Genomic DNA, 16,846 nt, shown 5'->3' with positions numbered 1-16,846 from the left:
GAAAAAAAAAGAAAGAAAAAGTCTCGCACATAAAACATAAAAGAGAGGCTATTTTAACTTGTAATTTATTATAAAACAAATTTATGTTAAAATCTCAAATATTTATCTTGCAAGTTATCTATCATCGGCATACCGAGAAGAGTCTTGTTAAATTCTGGAGGGTTAGTGTTTTACGCAAAAAATCGTTGGCACGACTAAGGGGTCTCAAATTTTTTCATCGATTTTTAATTTTTGCAGTTCTTCGTAGCATAATGAACAACAACAAACTACAATTTCTTGACAAAAAAAATTACAAATGCATTCAAGTAAAGTTACTGGACGAAAAATTCAAAGCCCTTTCAACTACAAGTTTTTAACAGAAAAATTATGCTCTCACAAAAGCAAAATATTTGAACGGAAAAATTACAAATTATCTCTATCAAAATGTTTTGCATAGAAAAATTGCAAACTTTGAATAAGATAGTGAAAAAAAGTTAGTTTTCCAACCTTACATATAGCATTGTGATTTCTTTTTGCACGTGTGAAATAAAAGTTTTATAAAGCATAGTTTTAATTTGAGCAAAATATTGATGAGATAAATGGAATATGAAACTAAAGAATAAATAAATAAAACTAGTTTTTGAAATTGTTTTATAACATAGAACTGTTTTTATTAATAATTGAAAAAACGATTATAAATTGGTGAGAAACGGCATAATGAAAAACATCACTGTTTATAGATACTCGATAGGTAATTATTATTTCAATTATGAACATTAATGAGAAAATTAAAAATATATGTGACACGAGAACCCAACTAATGTTACTATATAATTAAAAATATTAAACTATAATTGCAGAGCTCTCAATTAAGAGAACTCATTCAAAAATTATCGTATGCCACTGTTAGTGAAAAGTACACGGTATTCTTTAGTAAAAGGCGAAAGAATAGTTCGCTTTGTACTTATCACATGGCTCCGTGAATCTCATCACATGAAAGTTGTTTCGTTTTATAATATCACCAGCTTGCTTTATTTACTACACCAGCCGATGTGGAACCCAAACACAGAACAAAGGCACACAACACAATAACTCTACAAAATACAAATAGCCTGTCGTCACAATTCATCATTTTTAATTTCGTTATTCAAAGCACTACAAAGACTAGATTTTAGTATATATTTCATGAGTCATACAAGAATTTTAAAACCATTCATTCACAGTGGAACTAATTAACGTCAATTCATGACAATCAATATACCACTATCTCTAATAAAATGAACAAACCATTTTTGCATCAACATTATCATCCTCCCTAACTATATAATTACATAACCTCTGCATCATTGAAACTGCCTGCATAGTATCATCACTTGTTGTGTGAATGCTTGGTATATATACTTTCTTCTTTAGGGAAACTCCATTGTCATCGAGACAGGCTTTTGGATACTCATTTGCTTTGTGCTTTTCTTTTCAAACTTAAGCCATCATATATATGGCCTATCATATTTCTTCAACTTCCATTACTTTGCTTACTTTTGAATGTAAACATTTATTTTCCTTCTCATCCAGTGGAATATTACGCTTCTCATCCTCATTTCCATTGCTTCAACTCAATTTTTAACCAATTCTCATTTCCATTGCTTCATCTCAATTTACTAACATATTTAACCATACTCCTCTATTTTATTTCATGTTAATTACAACTACTACTATCATCTACAATTAAATTTAAAATATAAGGCTCACCTCATCCATTAAAAACAAATATATTTGTTCGCTAATAGAAATTTTCCTTTTCGCATGAATCAATAAACAAATTTTATAGTATAATTTTGACAAGTTTAGTAGTAACACTTTTGAGAATAAATGTTATAATATACTTCTTGGACAAGTATAATATTTAACAAATTAATACAAAAATGACAATTCGGGGTGTGCTGAGGCAAATGATGTTTTATGGAAACATCTCCGTCTTAAAGAAAGTTTGTTAAGACAAAAGTGGCTTAAAGAGGGAGATCTAAATACAAAGTATTTTCATCACGTTATAAAAGACAGAAGGAGGAGGAATAATATTGTGGTTGTTCATGGAGAGGATGGAATGTTAATCGAGGAAGTGAGTGGTGTGCGAAATGAAGTGCTGAAAGCTTTTGAGGGTAGGTTTAAGGAGCCGTTGGAAGTAAGAATTGTGCTGAATAATGAAGGTTTTTAAAGATTGTCAGAGGAGGATAGAAACTTTTTAGAAGCAGAATTTTCAATGGAGGAGGTTAGGCTTGCGGTGTGGGAATCGAATGGGGACAAAAGTCCGGGTCCCGATGGCTTCAACCTCGAGTTTATTATTTAAGTTTATTCTAGAGTTTCATAAGTCAACCTCTCTACCTAAGGCTATTTCAGCTTCTTTTATAGCTTTGGTTCCAAAAAATTCCAATCCTCAGGGTCTCAATGAATATCGTCCAATTTGTCTGAATGGGTGTTTATATAAAATTGTGTCTAAGGTATTAAAGAATTTAATCTCTTCTTCTCAATCAACTTTTGTTCCTGGCACGCAAATTCTTGATGGGGTGTGTTGCACCCCAAAATTTTCCCTCTTCATTGTGCTATAAGTTATGGAGTGACGTTTATTTCGTCGCCCAAAAATTCAGAAAAATACTAATGAACTTCCATTGTTTCGAGATCATTAAGTCAGGGGGTTTGTTTTATTGATTAAAGTCCTGATCAAATGTTCATTTGTTCATCATCCATCAAATTAGGGTTGTGCGTGTTTCCTCGATCAATGGTTGTGTCAATTACAAGGCGTTTGGCATTTGAGGTGCAAAATTGGGGTTAAGGCTTCTTCGAAGTGCGCCATGAGTTCAAGTTTATTCCGTACTTCGTTCACGAGAAAGTTCTATTCAAATTCTTAAATGAAGTTAAAGCCCATTCAACATCCTTATCATTCATTCAAATATCCAAATATTACATTCAAATGTCCAATACATTACACCATTCTTAAAAGCCAAGCCCATTACAAATCCATTTTTACAAAATTCATTACAAAAAAAATTCAAATACACCAAAAAGCCCACTAAACCAGTTACAAAAATCATTAAAAAAAAGGGGGATTTGCCCTTCATGCTCCATCAAAACCGTCATCATACATCAGTAGAGAGAAACTGCAGTGTGAAAAAAGAGCCCTGTACTCATCAACATCAAACCATTTTTGCTTCATCCAATAAGCTAGTCCTGCGCCTGCATAAAGCCGGTTCAATAAAAACACTCAAACCTTGAACCAAAACCAGTGAGGACCCTGCTCTCAGACATTCATAAAATCCTGCATCAAATAAAACTGAAAATACCAGGCCACGGTTCACTATTTTTTGCTAACAACAAAAACCGGTTCACAGGGGAATAAGAAGAAAAAACCAACACAGCAGAGGGGGGAAATCATAACAGAAAAGAGAAAAAGAAAATCGAGAGCAAAATGGATAAAAAAAGGAGATAACAGAATTCCAAAAACTTGTAACAAACTTTTACCTCGCTCTCTCTGAATCATCTTCAATCTTCCCCAATCTTGAAGAACTCTTCACGATAATCATCTTCAATATCTCTCGAATTCACTCTTCAATTTCAACAGAAAAATTCTCAAACAAACTTCAATGAACAAACTTCTGATTCTTGAATCGAACCACATCTGAACCGAATCATCATCACCAACAAACTCTTCGAAGGTCTTCTTCACGCTTCATCAATCTCAAATCACTCTTCATCGTCAATTCGGGAAAAAGATCCATCAACAATCTTCAACGCATCTTTAGAACCGTTCATCCTTCTTCACCATAATCATCGCTGCATAATCATCATCAATTCATCTTCATCACATCGTGGAATCGTGAATGGAGAGAAACTGAGACGAGGAAAGGAGAGCGGAGTTCGAGAGCTAGAAATCGCACGTGTACCTGAATCTCAAACTGAAGCAATCTTCGTCGTCATCGCGAACAACAACAACACCGAGCCACACCTTCATTACGCTTCCACAAAATCACTTCGGATCATCAGCACAGATCAAAGCTTCTCTTCACCGCGAAACGCATCTGCAACTTCGCTCATGACATCATCATCATTCACCACGCCATAGTTTCAATGATTTGCGTGTTGAACGAGAGAAGCGAATCGGAGAGATTTTGAGAAATCGAGACCGGAGAAGAGAGTTGGTTGAGAGCGCCGCTGTTGCGATGAGTGAGAATCGGAGAAGAGAGATTCACCGTCGCCGTCGCAAGGAGAGGGAGGCACCGTCGATGTTTGTCTGAGAAGAAGAAGACTCCAATAGCCACATTTCAGCGTAAACCTAATCCCTTTCCTCTTTTAATTTTTAATAATCATGTAGATTAATTGATATTGATGATGATATAGTGTTAATTGATTCATAAATCTGGATTACATGATGTAAATATGCTATTAGCCTAGGATTTGATTAATTAGGAGTAAGTGTGTAGAATCTGATGGTCATAATCTTGAACTTGGGCTCAATCCACTGAATTGCTAGCGCCATACATCTCCTTTGAGCCCACACCCCGTTTTATTGAAAACTGAAAACCAAAAATATCACATTGGACCGAATCTGTTTCCTACACCTCCCTAAGCCCAATCGTATTTCCTTTTCTTTTTTTTGTTTGTGTTAGTAAAAATCCAAAAAGAAAACTATAACAAAAACAACTTTGGGCCATAACCAGTGGGCTCTGCGCCCTTCACTTTTCTTACACCATCAATTTCACATTAAACCCCCCTGTGTACATATTTTTCTCCATTAGATTAGTTGTTTTAACTAGTTTTGTTTCCTATTTCTTTCATGTAATAAAAACATAAAAATCGAATATTTTGTTGCTAGTTTTTGCATGATAAAATCGATAATAAATAAAAACATGTACTATTTTTCGTGTTAGATTTAATATTTTGTACACAGTTTTGTTCTATTGTTTTAGATAAAAATGCCATGAAAAATAATATTCTTGTTAGATTTTGTTCTTAGAATTTAATTAGAATTTTACCTCTATTTTGTTTCATAATCTGATTAAGCGACTTTGTTCGCATTTCCTTGTTATTTCTAATAAGTGTGCTAGCTTGTGCAAGGTACTTTGAGAGAGTTCGATTGCGAATCGATTGCGTTGTGTTCCACTTTATTTGTGGGACACAAACTTATTCCTGATCTCTCATCCATTGAGATGTATATTCTCGTATTGTCTGGATTGTGTTTCTCGCAGGTAGCTTGTGTGGTTGTGTCTGATACGCACCACATAGTGGTTGTGATTTATTTTCACACTGCATCGCTTTGACGCTTATGCTGGACTCCTGGCTCTGCTGGATGTTAGATTACGTGAAGTTTCTTAGTTCTGCTTGCGTTGCTAGCTCACTGCGGATTTGCTATCCGCTCGGTATCCCCTTTGTCCTTTTTACTCTTTCGCGCACCATACCTTGCCATGAGAAGTAGGGTAGGCATGCAGCATCATATTTGCCATGAGAAGTAGGACCTAGGCATTCATCTGGCCAAGCCCTCGAAAGAGGCTCTGTTTTTGTTTGTTTACTGCTTTCAGTCTATTTCCAGTTATTGCCTTGTTCACCCGTCTCGGAGGACTTTCCCCGTGGACGGTAGCTTCGGAGGACTTTCCCCGTTAGCTAGAACGTTTATTTCTAGTTATTATCTTGTTCAACCGTCTCGGAGGACTTTCCCCGTGGACGGTGGCTTCGGAGGACTTTCCCCGTTAGCTAGAACGTTTATTTCCAGTTATTGTCTTGTTCAACCGTCTCGGAGGACTTTCCCCGTGGACGGTGGCTTCGGAGGACTTTCCCCGTTAGCTAGAACGTTTATTTCCAGTTATTGTCTTGTTCATCTGTCTCGGAGGACTTTCCCCGTGGACGGTGGCTTCGGAGGACTTTCCCCGTTAGCTAGAACGTTTATTTCCCGTTATCGTCTTGTTCACCCGTCTCGGAGGACTTTCCCCGTGGACGGTGGCTTCGGAGGACTTTCCCCGTTAGCTAGAACGTCTCCCTAGTTCCCAGGTCACTACTTCGGTAGTTTGCTTGCTTTACGAGCCAAGCTCGTTTGTGTGTTGCATTTGCATTGATTACCACTTCGGTAGTTTGTTTGTTTCTCGAGCGGAGCTCGATTGTATGCCATATGGATGTGATGCTTGTTTACTATCTTCTTATCTGCGATGCCTGTTCGTATGATATCTTTGTGATGCTTGTTCACTATCTTCTTATTTGCGATGCCTGTTCGTATGATATCTTTGTGATGCTTGTTCACACACTTGCACATGTATGCCTGTTACATGTTGTTTGCGATGCCTGTTCGCGTTATCACTTGTGATGCCTGTTCACACACTCACATTCGTGTATGCCTGTTATGCGTTTGTTTTCTGTTTGCGATGCCTGTTCGCATGTTCTTATCTGTGATGTCTGTTCACATGCCATGTTTGCTAGGATCTTTGTGACGCTCCTTGTTTGCATGCTCCCTTAGGGTGCTCGGTTCCGTTTCTCTAGGAGACGCGAATCGAGATAGAAACAGAAACTTTTGGGCCGAACTACGGCGCTCTGATTTCTCCATTGCACATTGGAGGTACGTAGGCACAGGGTACGAACACCCTAGCGAGCGGACTTTTCTCTTTTTCTTTATTTTGTTCGACTTTGTCTCTTATCTTGTCTACTTGTTGTTTGCATGTTTCTTGTTATCTGTATATCTTCCATTGCATGTTTTCCTTAGCACATAGCATGTTACACACACACACACACACACCCTTAGATTAGAAACTAGCAAGAATGGATCCTGTGGAGTACCACAGACGTGAGGGGTGCTAATACCTTCCCCTCACGTAACAGACACCCTTACCCTTTCTCTGAGACCGTTGCTTGTTATTTGGTTTTCTTCGATATTTTCCATTCCTTATTGTAGGATAAATAGATGTTCGATGGCGACTTCATTGTATTTGTTTCGATGAGTTTTCCAGTTGCTTCAGCTGGCGACTTCACTGGGGAGTATCCGAGTGTCGTTCCTAGTTCTTGCTTGATTTCCTTTCTGTGGGTGTTTGTGTGTTTACGGTTATCATCATTGTATATACTGCTTGCATGCATTTGCATTTATGTGTTTACCGCTTTCTCTTCTGTGGTTGTTTGTGTGTTTATTACTCGCATCATTTGTATATACTGCTTGCATGCATTTGCATCTATGTGTTTACCGCTTTCCATATTCTGGATATACTGCTGTGCTGGCTGGTTGTTTTTCTTGGCGGGCGGGATGTTATTGTGAGGTAAAAGGTCCATTACCCAGACCAAGTATACACTTAGATTAGCGTGGATAGTTATGTTGGCTCTCGTGGCGCTTGGCACGTAGAGTTAGCATAGCACACCACAACCAGGAGAGGACTCGGTGAGGCGATCTCTGTCCGGCATGCTTATTGCCGTAGGCAGACGCTCTCATTGTTTGTTCGAAATTCCTGGCGACCATTAGGGACATCTTGTGTGTGTTTAGGATTCCTACCTGTGAGGTTTGGGATGGGACAGGAAACCTTGGCTCCTACATACCATTTGCTTCTTCAGAGTTGAGGTCGGACCTTTATTTGGTCTGTTCTCATTGTGCCCGATATTTTGGTATTCTGAAACGACGGCGGAGCTTTGATCCCGTTAATTTTGGTTCTATTCAGACGTGGTACAACAGGAGTGGTTCTATCAATGGTTAATTGGTCCTTGGTGTTCTGAAACTACGCCGAACCTTTGAATCTGAGCAGCAGTGTGATTTTGCAGCAGTGCAACTATATCCAGTATTGTGGTTCCCATCGTTTTGCATCATTGCATATTTACTTTTGAAAAATGATGTACAAAAAATAAATAGCATACATGTCCCTTTCATTTCCGAGGAATCATATCTTTAAGTCTCGTGCCGAGCTTTTCCATCTCTTGCTTTCAAAAAAATCAAAACACGAGGATTCCTTGGAAATCGAATGAACATGGCATTGCATTCATATCATGCATCTCATACATTTAATGCATAACAGGTGTTCAGGGTCGAGGATCTCTTATTCAGACTTGGTACTCTCACCAGATTCAGAGACTTGATTTGTTCTTGTTGAGTGCTCAAAGATGGGTCATGGAACAACTTTGTGGGGTGACCAAGAGGAAAGCTCAGTTGGGATTATCTATGAAGACGTGTCTTATGCTCATTTGCTTTCATGCTTGCTTTATTTGCAATTGGTTAAGCTCTGTACTGTGGGGATGTCTACATATTCTTTGCTTGATGATGATGACACTAGGTGTGAGTTCTATTCTGGGGCACCTGGTCGTGATGTTGGATCTACAAGTCTTTGAAGTTGCTTGGGGCTCCCGCACGAGGGATAAGCAAGACATTGTCTATCTTGAGCATTGCACCATTCGCATTGCTCGAATCCCTAAAGCACTGACAAGTTGCGTGTGACTTCGCCAGAATCTTCTTCCAGGAAGTAATCGAGAGTGATATGCAGAGACACCTCTCATTCTCAAGGTTCAGCTTCATATCCCAAGTCACCTCCTCCTCTTGGAGTCTCCTTTTCAGCAACCTTTGCTTGTCAAGCAGAGACAGAAAGAGTACAAGAAGCAAGTTAATGTAATCCTAATGCATTATGTTCATTTGTTTCCATGCTAGTTGGAATTTTAGTTGGTTAAGATTCATTCTTTGGGTGTTTCTCACCACAGATAACTCTCATGGTTTTGATGATAATACTCGGTGATTTTCATTCTCGGGGCACTTGATCATAATTTCAAGCCTTACAAGGTGTTGAGGTACAAAGAGTCCAGGACTTGTTCGATGTAGAGATGTTCAAGTTTATTCATAATGGTTTCTACTGGTTAATCCCATTTCATCTGCTGCAAGTAGAATGTTTGTTCTTCCTCGAGGAGTAACTCATGAGAATCGCTTGCAATTGGTACTGCCAGAGGTTTCCTTCACAATAGCTCTTGTGTGTTCCAAGTAATGACTTTGATAGCCAAGCGTCAGAGGTTATTGTTGTTCGCTGATAGCAATATAAAGTTTCCTACATTCATGATGGTGTTTTCTGTTTCAACAACTATATTTGGGGCTCCCGACCGAGGGATAAGCAAGACTCCGTGTTCTTGAGTTCGCATCATTGGCAGCTCAAATCCCTAAAGCATTCACAAACTCTAGTCGCTATATTTGGGGCTCCCAACCGAGGGATAAGCAAGACACCTTGTATCTTGAGTTTGGGCACCACTGGCACGACTCAAATCCCTAAAAGCTGGACACTTGCAACTCTTGTACGACTTTGCCGAAATCTTCTTCCAGGAAGTGATATGAAGTGTTCTTCCGTAACGCTGGATCTTTTTCATGCTGGGGCACCTGGTTATCTGATTGAGGATTTTCATCTGTTCAAAGACAAGGTTCAAGACCTGATTGACTGAAAGACTATCACATTCGCAACTGAAGGCCAGAGTTGAAGTTCTCCTTTGACTCAACGAATCTTCTGAAGCAATAAGTCCATACGGAGAGAATCTCCTCAACATTGGCAATTCCTAATTCATCATGCATGTTCATGTTTAAGCTATCTTGTTTTGTTCAATACTGTTGTATGTAAAACTTGTTTGTTTTTTGAACTATAATCATAATGCATTGGATATGTTTGTCTTGAAAAAAATCCATTCGCTTTTGCTCATATATGTTTTTATATGCTTTTTGTGATACTCAACTCTTGTTAACAAAGCATGATAACTCCAAAGGGAGAATGATGAACATAATACCAAGAACCTCAAATGGTATGCTTTTGAGTAGAACCCTGTTGATGATGTACAGGCATTGTTTCAAATTCCCAAACACTGGAGATATAAGGAAGTGAAACCTTCGTTAACCCCTCTGAGCCTTCGAAGTAGGAGTTTCTTTTCTATGCAGGAAAAAACCCTTATTTTAACCCAAGGGCGGGTAGTATTCAGTTAACCTGATCGAGTGTTTGAAATTCATCAGGAGCACACATCTAAGGATACAACAATGGCTATCTTTCAACAGATTGAGGAAAGTCAAATCCACAACAATTATCCCTCACCTCAGGAGGTCAAGACATCAAATTTATCCCTCACATCAGGAGGTCGAGACCAACATCAAAGCCGCTGTGGTTTATCCCTCACATCAGGAGGTCAAAATATGACGATACCACAATGGTAATTCTTCATCAATCAATGACTCAGGCAGTCACTATGCACTTCCAACAAATCAGAGATTCAGGATCACACGACTTGTTCAAAAGAAAAGAATGAATGAAAGAAAAAAAAGAAAGCCCGCTAAGTCAACAACTTGAAAACAAGTGACTTAGGCAAAAGTTAGGGCATCCCGCTGGACATCTAAATCAAAATTCAAAAGAATTTGTCCAGGCAAAAGTTAGGGAAACAAAAAAAAAGAGAAAAGCAAAGCAAAAAAAAAAAGGATTACAAAATAAGAATCCTCACCAAAAGAGCAAAGTCGTGTGATCAGACACCAAAAACGAAAGGTGAAGTGATTGCCGTGTCCAAAAGACCTCATTGACTCCTCAATCATTTCCAAACTCCTCTTGAAAGATGGATGCTCGTATCGAGTTAACTGAACTTAGTATTGGAGAACATCACGAAGGGGGTGGGCACCAATAAATTTTGAGCCTAAAAATCCTTTTTTCTCAAACCGTGAACCTGGCCACGTTACAACCCTTAAAAGTCCTAATTGAAGCAGGGTTAATTCGAAAGCAGACTATACACGAGAATATGGTAAGCTGACTCCTAGGAGATCCGCTAAGCGCTTGAGTTGGTATCACACCATCTTTCTTTAAAAAAAATCGATGTTACGACATCCTTTTAAAAAAAAAGAAGTTTCTTTAAACTTCAAGACAAACATGAACTTTGCATTTGAATTATATTTCTCATAATAAACATTCTTTGCATATGAACAAGTGCTTAACATCAGGAAAGTTTCCATAATGAACTTCAGATGAAAAGTTTTATTCCTCCCGAAGGGCAAGTTGTCTTCAGAACTCCGTTGAGCAAAGGCAGCAATATTTCAAAGTCCGATCACCCTCAGGGGCACAAAAGCGTTTGAATACTCTATCGAGTAAGTTTTTAATCAATCTGAGGCAATCAGGTCAAGATTCGAAGAATCTCTCAAAATGTTGAGTAATCAGGGGCACTCACCCAAGTGCAGTCGAAGCTACTCCAACACTGGTCGATCAGGGCATGGTGCCAAAATTCTTGATACTGGGGCAAGTCAGTTTGATATGAACATATATTAGAAGGTCCTTACAAGACGAATTTCTTCAAAGTCCATACAGACTGGGGCAAGACACTATGCATTGACATTTTATCCTCATTAGGAGGTGTTCAGTTTAAGTTCAGGTGTGAGCTAAACAACTTATGAACTTGAAGACCGTCGAGAATTTAGGATTGTCATCCTCAACATTCATCAGATACTGAAAGCCCAATACTTGTTGGCATCCTCACAATCAATATGGATATGCAGAACACTATGAAAGCCAATTTCTGTTTGGTCTCTTTGAAGCTAACACTTGCTTGACCCCTTAAGTCCACTTCCTGGTGGTGTTCTCTCGGAAAATCAATGTCTGTTTGATGCTCCGGCCGATGCTTGTTTGGCGTTCTAATCACTGCTTGCTTGCCAACTCGTGAATCCATTGCTTGTTTGGAAAATTTCAGAGACAATATGTGTGACAATCTGTTTGCTCTTGCATTTGCCCATTGTGGGTGAGCATCACTATCCTCCTCCATGTGAGGAACCTCTTAAAGACGTCATGCTATATCCTGGGGCATTTTCATCTGTTTACCTCGCAGGTACATCCTTTCGAGTACACCATGTCAGCACATCGGCGTATCTAGATGAGCGAGAGATCCTCATTCCCCAGTCGAGTGCATTCAGACGAGGTTTTCTTTATTCTAAGATTCTCATCTCCTCGGCAAAGCACATCCCAATGCAGTTCCCATGCTTCAGAAGCCTTATCCTGCGGTGGAATGTCTTCTCCCCAGGTGAATCATGATTGAACGATATCTGATTCCCCAACAAGCTCTTAATGAGGTTCCTTGCCCGAATTCCTCATTTTCCCCAATAGAGCATTTCTCTCCCCAACAGATTGACCTGTTTTCCCCAGGAGAGTCATCTTATTCCCCAGTGGAGTGATCTTAACAAGAGGTTATTGTGCTAAGTTCCTTATCCCCAGCGGATTTCTCATATCCCTAACAGATCGATGTGTAGAAGTATTCATCTTCCCCATTGAGTTTCTTTCCTCAGCAAAGATTCACTTGCATCCTCAGCAGAATCTGTTTCCTTCAAGGATTTCCCCAGCGGAATGCGTCCTACACAAGCAAGTCGGTCACTCCCCATCAGAGTTATCTCCATGACTTGCCCTTATCTCCACATCCCCAGAATGTCGAGAATTTGCTTCTCCTATGAAGTTGCCAGGGTATTCCCCAAGCAGTTAATTGGGATGTTCATATCCCCAAGCAGGATTTATTCCCCAAACAGAGCTCGCATCCAAATTTGGTCGTCTCCAGCAGATTTTCGATCCATCTTTGCCAGCTCGTTGTTGTGACTTCTAGTCACTCGTCTTGTCCTCCCCGCAGAGTTCCATGTGCTCTCTCAAGGACTTCTTCAGCAATTCAGTGCTCCTCCGTTGTTTCCCCAAGCAACGTTCGAATCATGCATCATTTGCATTGCATTCTTTAAGCGTGTAGCGTCTTCCTTATCGGAAACGTTATTTCGTACACATTCATACATGCATCATGCATAAATCATATCATATCTGTTTCTTTCTGCAGGAAAGTTATCCAGATTCAAATGCTCCCTAGAGAGCAATATTCGCCTAGTCATTACAGGCGCTTATCCTGATGTTTTGAATCAGAAGAGGATTGTTCTACTTATTTTCTGGCATAGTTCAGATCAGTTCAAAGACATTCCTATTCCCGATGCCCCCAGATCGGTGGAAGATATTTGTTCCTATCCTGATATCTAGCTCAGTTGAAGGAACCGCCTCTGGATCTCCCAAGATCTTACGAAGGAGCAAGCCCTCTGATACATCAGATCAGTTGGAAATATCTACTCCCTGACGATTCAGTTCGTTCAGAAGAAGAAATTCGCCTGCCCAGTCCTGATGCCTAACCATTAGTTGAAGACGTTTTCTTTACCCGGCGTACACAGTTCGGAAGAGACATCCGTTCCTATCCTAATATCCCGTTTCAGATTAGTTGAAGGAACCGCCTCCGGATCTCCCGTGATCTTCCGAAGGAGCAAGCCACTGATATCATCAGATCAGATGGAGATGTTTACCTGATCGACTTTGTCTTTCAGATGAAGATTGTCCTACTTATTTTCTGGCATCATGTCCAGATCAGTTTAAAGGCATTCTTTCCCCGACGTACACAGTTCGGAAGAGATATTGTTCCTATCCTGATTTCCAGTTCAGTTGAAGGAACCGCCTCCGGATCCCCGTGGTCTTACGAAGGAGCTAGCCGCTAATTCCCAGATTAGTAGGAATATCTACCTGATGATTTAATTGCATCAGAAGAGATGTCTGCCCAGATTCCCAGATCATGATTCCCAGATCAGAGATGCCTATTACCAGTTGATGTCCGATTCAACCGATGTATCTCCTTCGATTCCCAGATCGACTTAAGACATCTATCCCGATGCAAGTTCGGAGACATCTGCTACGTCTGATACTCAGATCAGTCGAGATGTTCCTTCTCTTGATGCCCAGATCATTTGAAGTGTTTCCCCTGCCTGTGGGTGCCCGTTCCTCCTTTTTTACAAGTTGGAGCTTATTTATTATCCAGGTCAATTGAAGTTTTTTCTCCCTGCCTGCGGGGTGGTATATTCCTTCTTATTGCAAGATGGAATCTTCTATTGATCAAGAGCGCAAATTTTCGAGTTCATTCTGGTATTCAATCTCCTTCCACCTCGACAGTTCGAAACTTTCGTTTCTCACTCGTCAGGTTCAAGAAGTTTGAATAGGGGCAGCTGTTGCACCCCAAAATTTTCCCTCTTCATTGTGCTATAAGTTATGGAGTGACGTTTATTTCGTCGCCCAAAAATTCAGAAAAATACTAATGAACTTCCATTGTTTCGAGATCATTAAGTCAGGGGGTTTGTTTTATTGATTAAAGTCCTGATCAAATGTTCATTTGTTCATCATCCATCAAATTAGGGTTGTGCGTGTTTCCTCGATCAATGGTTGTGTCAATTACAAGGCGTTTGGCATTTGAGGTGCAAAATTGGGGTTAAGGCTTCTTCGAAGTGCGCCATGAGTTCAAGTTTATTCCGTACTTCGTTCACGAGAAAGTTCTATTCAAATTCTTAAATGAAGTTAAAGCCCATTCAACATCCTTATCATTCATTCAAATATCCAAATATTACATTCAAATGTCCAATACATTACACCATTCTTAAAAGCCAAGCCCATTACAAATCCATTTTTACAAAATTCATTACAAAAAAAATTCAAATACACCAAAAAGCCCACTAAACCAGTTACAAAAATCATTAAAAAAAAGGGGGATTTGCCCTTCATGCTCCATCAAAACCGTCATCATACATCAGTAGAGAGAAACTGCAGTGTGAAAAAAGAGCCCTGTACTCATCAACATCAAACCATTTTTGCTTCATCCAATAAGCTAGTCCTGCGCCTGCATAAAGCCGGTTCAATAAAAACACTCAAACCTTGAACCAAAACCAGTGAGGACCCTGCTCTCAGACATTCATAAAATCCTGCATCAAATAAAACTGAAAATACCAGGCCACGGTTCACTATTTTTTGCTAACAACAAAAACCGGTTCACAGGGGAATAAGAAGAAAAAACCAACACAGCAGAGGGGGGAAATCATAACAGAAAAGAGAAAAAGAAAATCGAGAGCAAAATGGATAAAAAAAGGAGATAACAGAATTCCAAAAACTTGTAACAAACTTTTACCTCGCTCTCTCTGAATCATCTTCAATCTTCCCCAATCTTGAAGAACTCTTCACGATAATCATCTTCAATATCTCTCGAATTCACTCTTCAATTTCAACAGAAAAATTCTCAAACAAACTTCAATGAACAAACTTCTGATTCTTGAATCGAACCACATCTGAACCGAATCATCATCACCAACAAACTCTTCGAAGGTCTTCTTCACGCTTCATCAATCTCAAATCACTCTTCATCGTCAATTCGGGAAAAAGATCCATCAACAATCTTCAACGCATCTTTAGAACCGTTCATCCTTCTTCACCATAATCATCGCTGCATAATCATCATCAATTCATCTTCATCACATCGTGGAATCGTGAATGGAGAGAAACTGAGACGAGGAAAGGAGAGCGGAGTTCGAGAGCTAGAAATCGCACGTGTACCTGAATCTCAAACTGAAGCAATCTTCGTCGTCATCGCGAACAACAACAACACCGAGCCACACCTTCATTACGCTTCCACAAAATCACTTCGGATCATCAGCACAGATCAAAGCTTCTCTTCACCGCGAAACGCATCTGCAACTTCGCTCATGACATCATCATCATTCACCACGCCATAGTTTCAATGATTTGCGTGTTGAACGAGAGAAGCGAATCGGAGAGATTTTGAGAAATCGAGACCGGAGAAGAGAGTTGGTTGAGAGCGCCGCTGTTGCGATGAGTGAGAATCGGAGAAGAGAGATTCACCGTCGCCGTCGCAAGGAGAGGGAGGCACCGTCGATGTTTGTCTGAGAAGAAGAAGACTCCAATAGCCACATTTCAGCGTAAACCTAATCCCTTTCCTCTTTTAATTTTTAATAATCATGTAGATTAATTGATATTGATGATGATATAGTGTTAATTGATTCATAAATCTGGATTACATGATGTAAATATGCTATTAGCCTAGGATTTGATTAATTAGGAGTAAGTGTGTAGAATCTGATGGTCATAATCTTGAACTTGGGCTCAATCCACTGAATTGCTAGCGCCATACATCTCCTTTGAGCCCACACCCCGTTTTATTGAAAACTGAAAACCAAAAATATCACATTGGACCGAATCTGTTTCCTACACCTCCCTAAGCCCAATCGTATTTCCTTTTCTTTTTTTTGTTTGTGTTAGTAAAAATCCAAAAAGAAAACTATAACAAAAACAACTTTGGGCCATAACCAGTGGGCTCTGCGCCCTTCACTTTTCTTACACCATCAATTTCACATTAAACCCCCCTGTGTACATATTTTTCTCCATTAGATTAGTTGTTTTAACTAGTTTTGTTTCCTATTTCTTTCATGTAATAAAAACATAAAAATCGAATATTTTGTTGCTAGTTTTTGCATGATAAAATCGATAATAAATAAAAACATGTACTATTTTTCGTGTTAGATTTAATATTTTGTACACAGTTTTGTTCTATTGTTTTAGATAAAAATGCCATGAAAAATAATATTCTTGTTAGATTTTGTTCTTAGAATTTAATTAGAATTTTACCTCTATTTTGTTTCATAATCTGATTAAGCGACTTTGTTCGCATTTCCTTGTTATTTCTAATAAGTGTGCTAGCTTGTGCAAGGTACTTTGAGAGAGTTCGATTGCGAATCGATTGCGTTGTGTTCCACTTTATTTGTGGGACACAAACTTATTCCTGATCTCTCATCCATTGAGATGTATATTCTCGTATTGTCTGGATTGTGTTTCTCGCAGGTAGCTTGTGTGGTTGTGTCTGATACGCACCACATAGTGGTTGTGATTTATTTTCACACTGCATCGCTTTGACGCTTATGCTGGACTCCTGGCTCTGCTGGATGTTAGATTACGTGAAGTTTCTTAGTTCTGCTTGCGTTGCTAGCTCACTGCGGATTTGCTATCCGCTCGGTATCCCCTTTGTCCTTTTTACTCTT

The 16,846-nt window shown here is 39.3% G+C and overlaps 1 non-coding gene across 1 annotated transcript; it reads right to left on the bottom strand.

The window, feature by feature from the left end:
* Positions 1 to 839: 839 nt before the first annotated feature.
* LOC131593658 (U5 spliceosomal RNA) lies at positions 840 to 956 on the bottom strand. The gene has a single exon (XR_009281048.1). It is a non-coding gene; the product is annotated as a U5 spliceosomal RNA (small nuclear RNA).
* Positions 957 to 16,846: the final 15,890 nt, after the last annotated feature.

The sequence above is a fragment of the Vicia villosa genome, linkage group LG3 (genome assembly GCF_029867415.1).
Source record: "Vicia villosa cultivar HV-30 ecotype Madison, WI linkage group LG3, Vvil1.0, whole genome shotgun sequence".
Lineage (NCBI taxonomy): Eukaryota > Viridiplantae > Streptophyta > Magnoliopsida > Fabales > Fabaceae > Vicia > Vicia villosa.
This window is presented reverse-complemented; position numbering and strand designations above follow the sequence as displayed.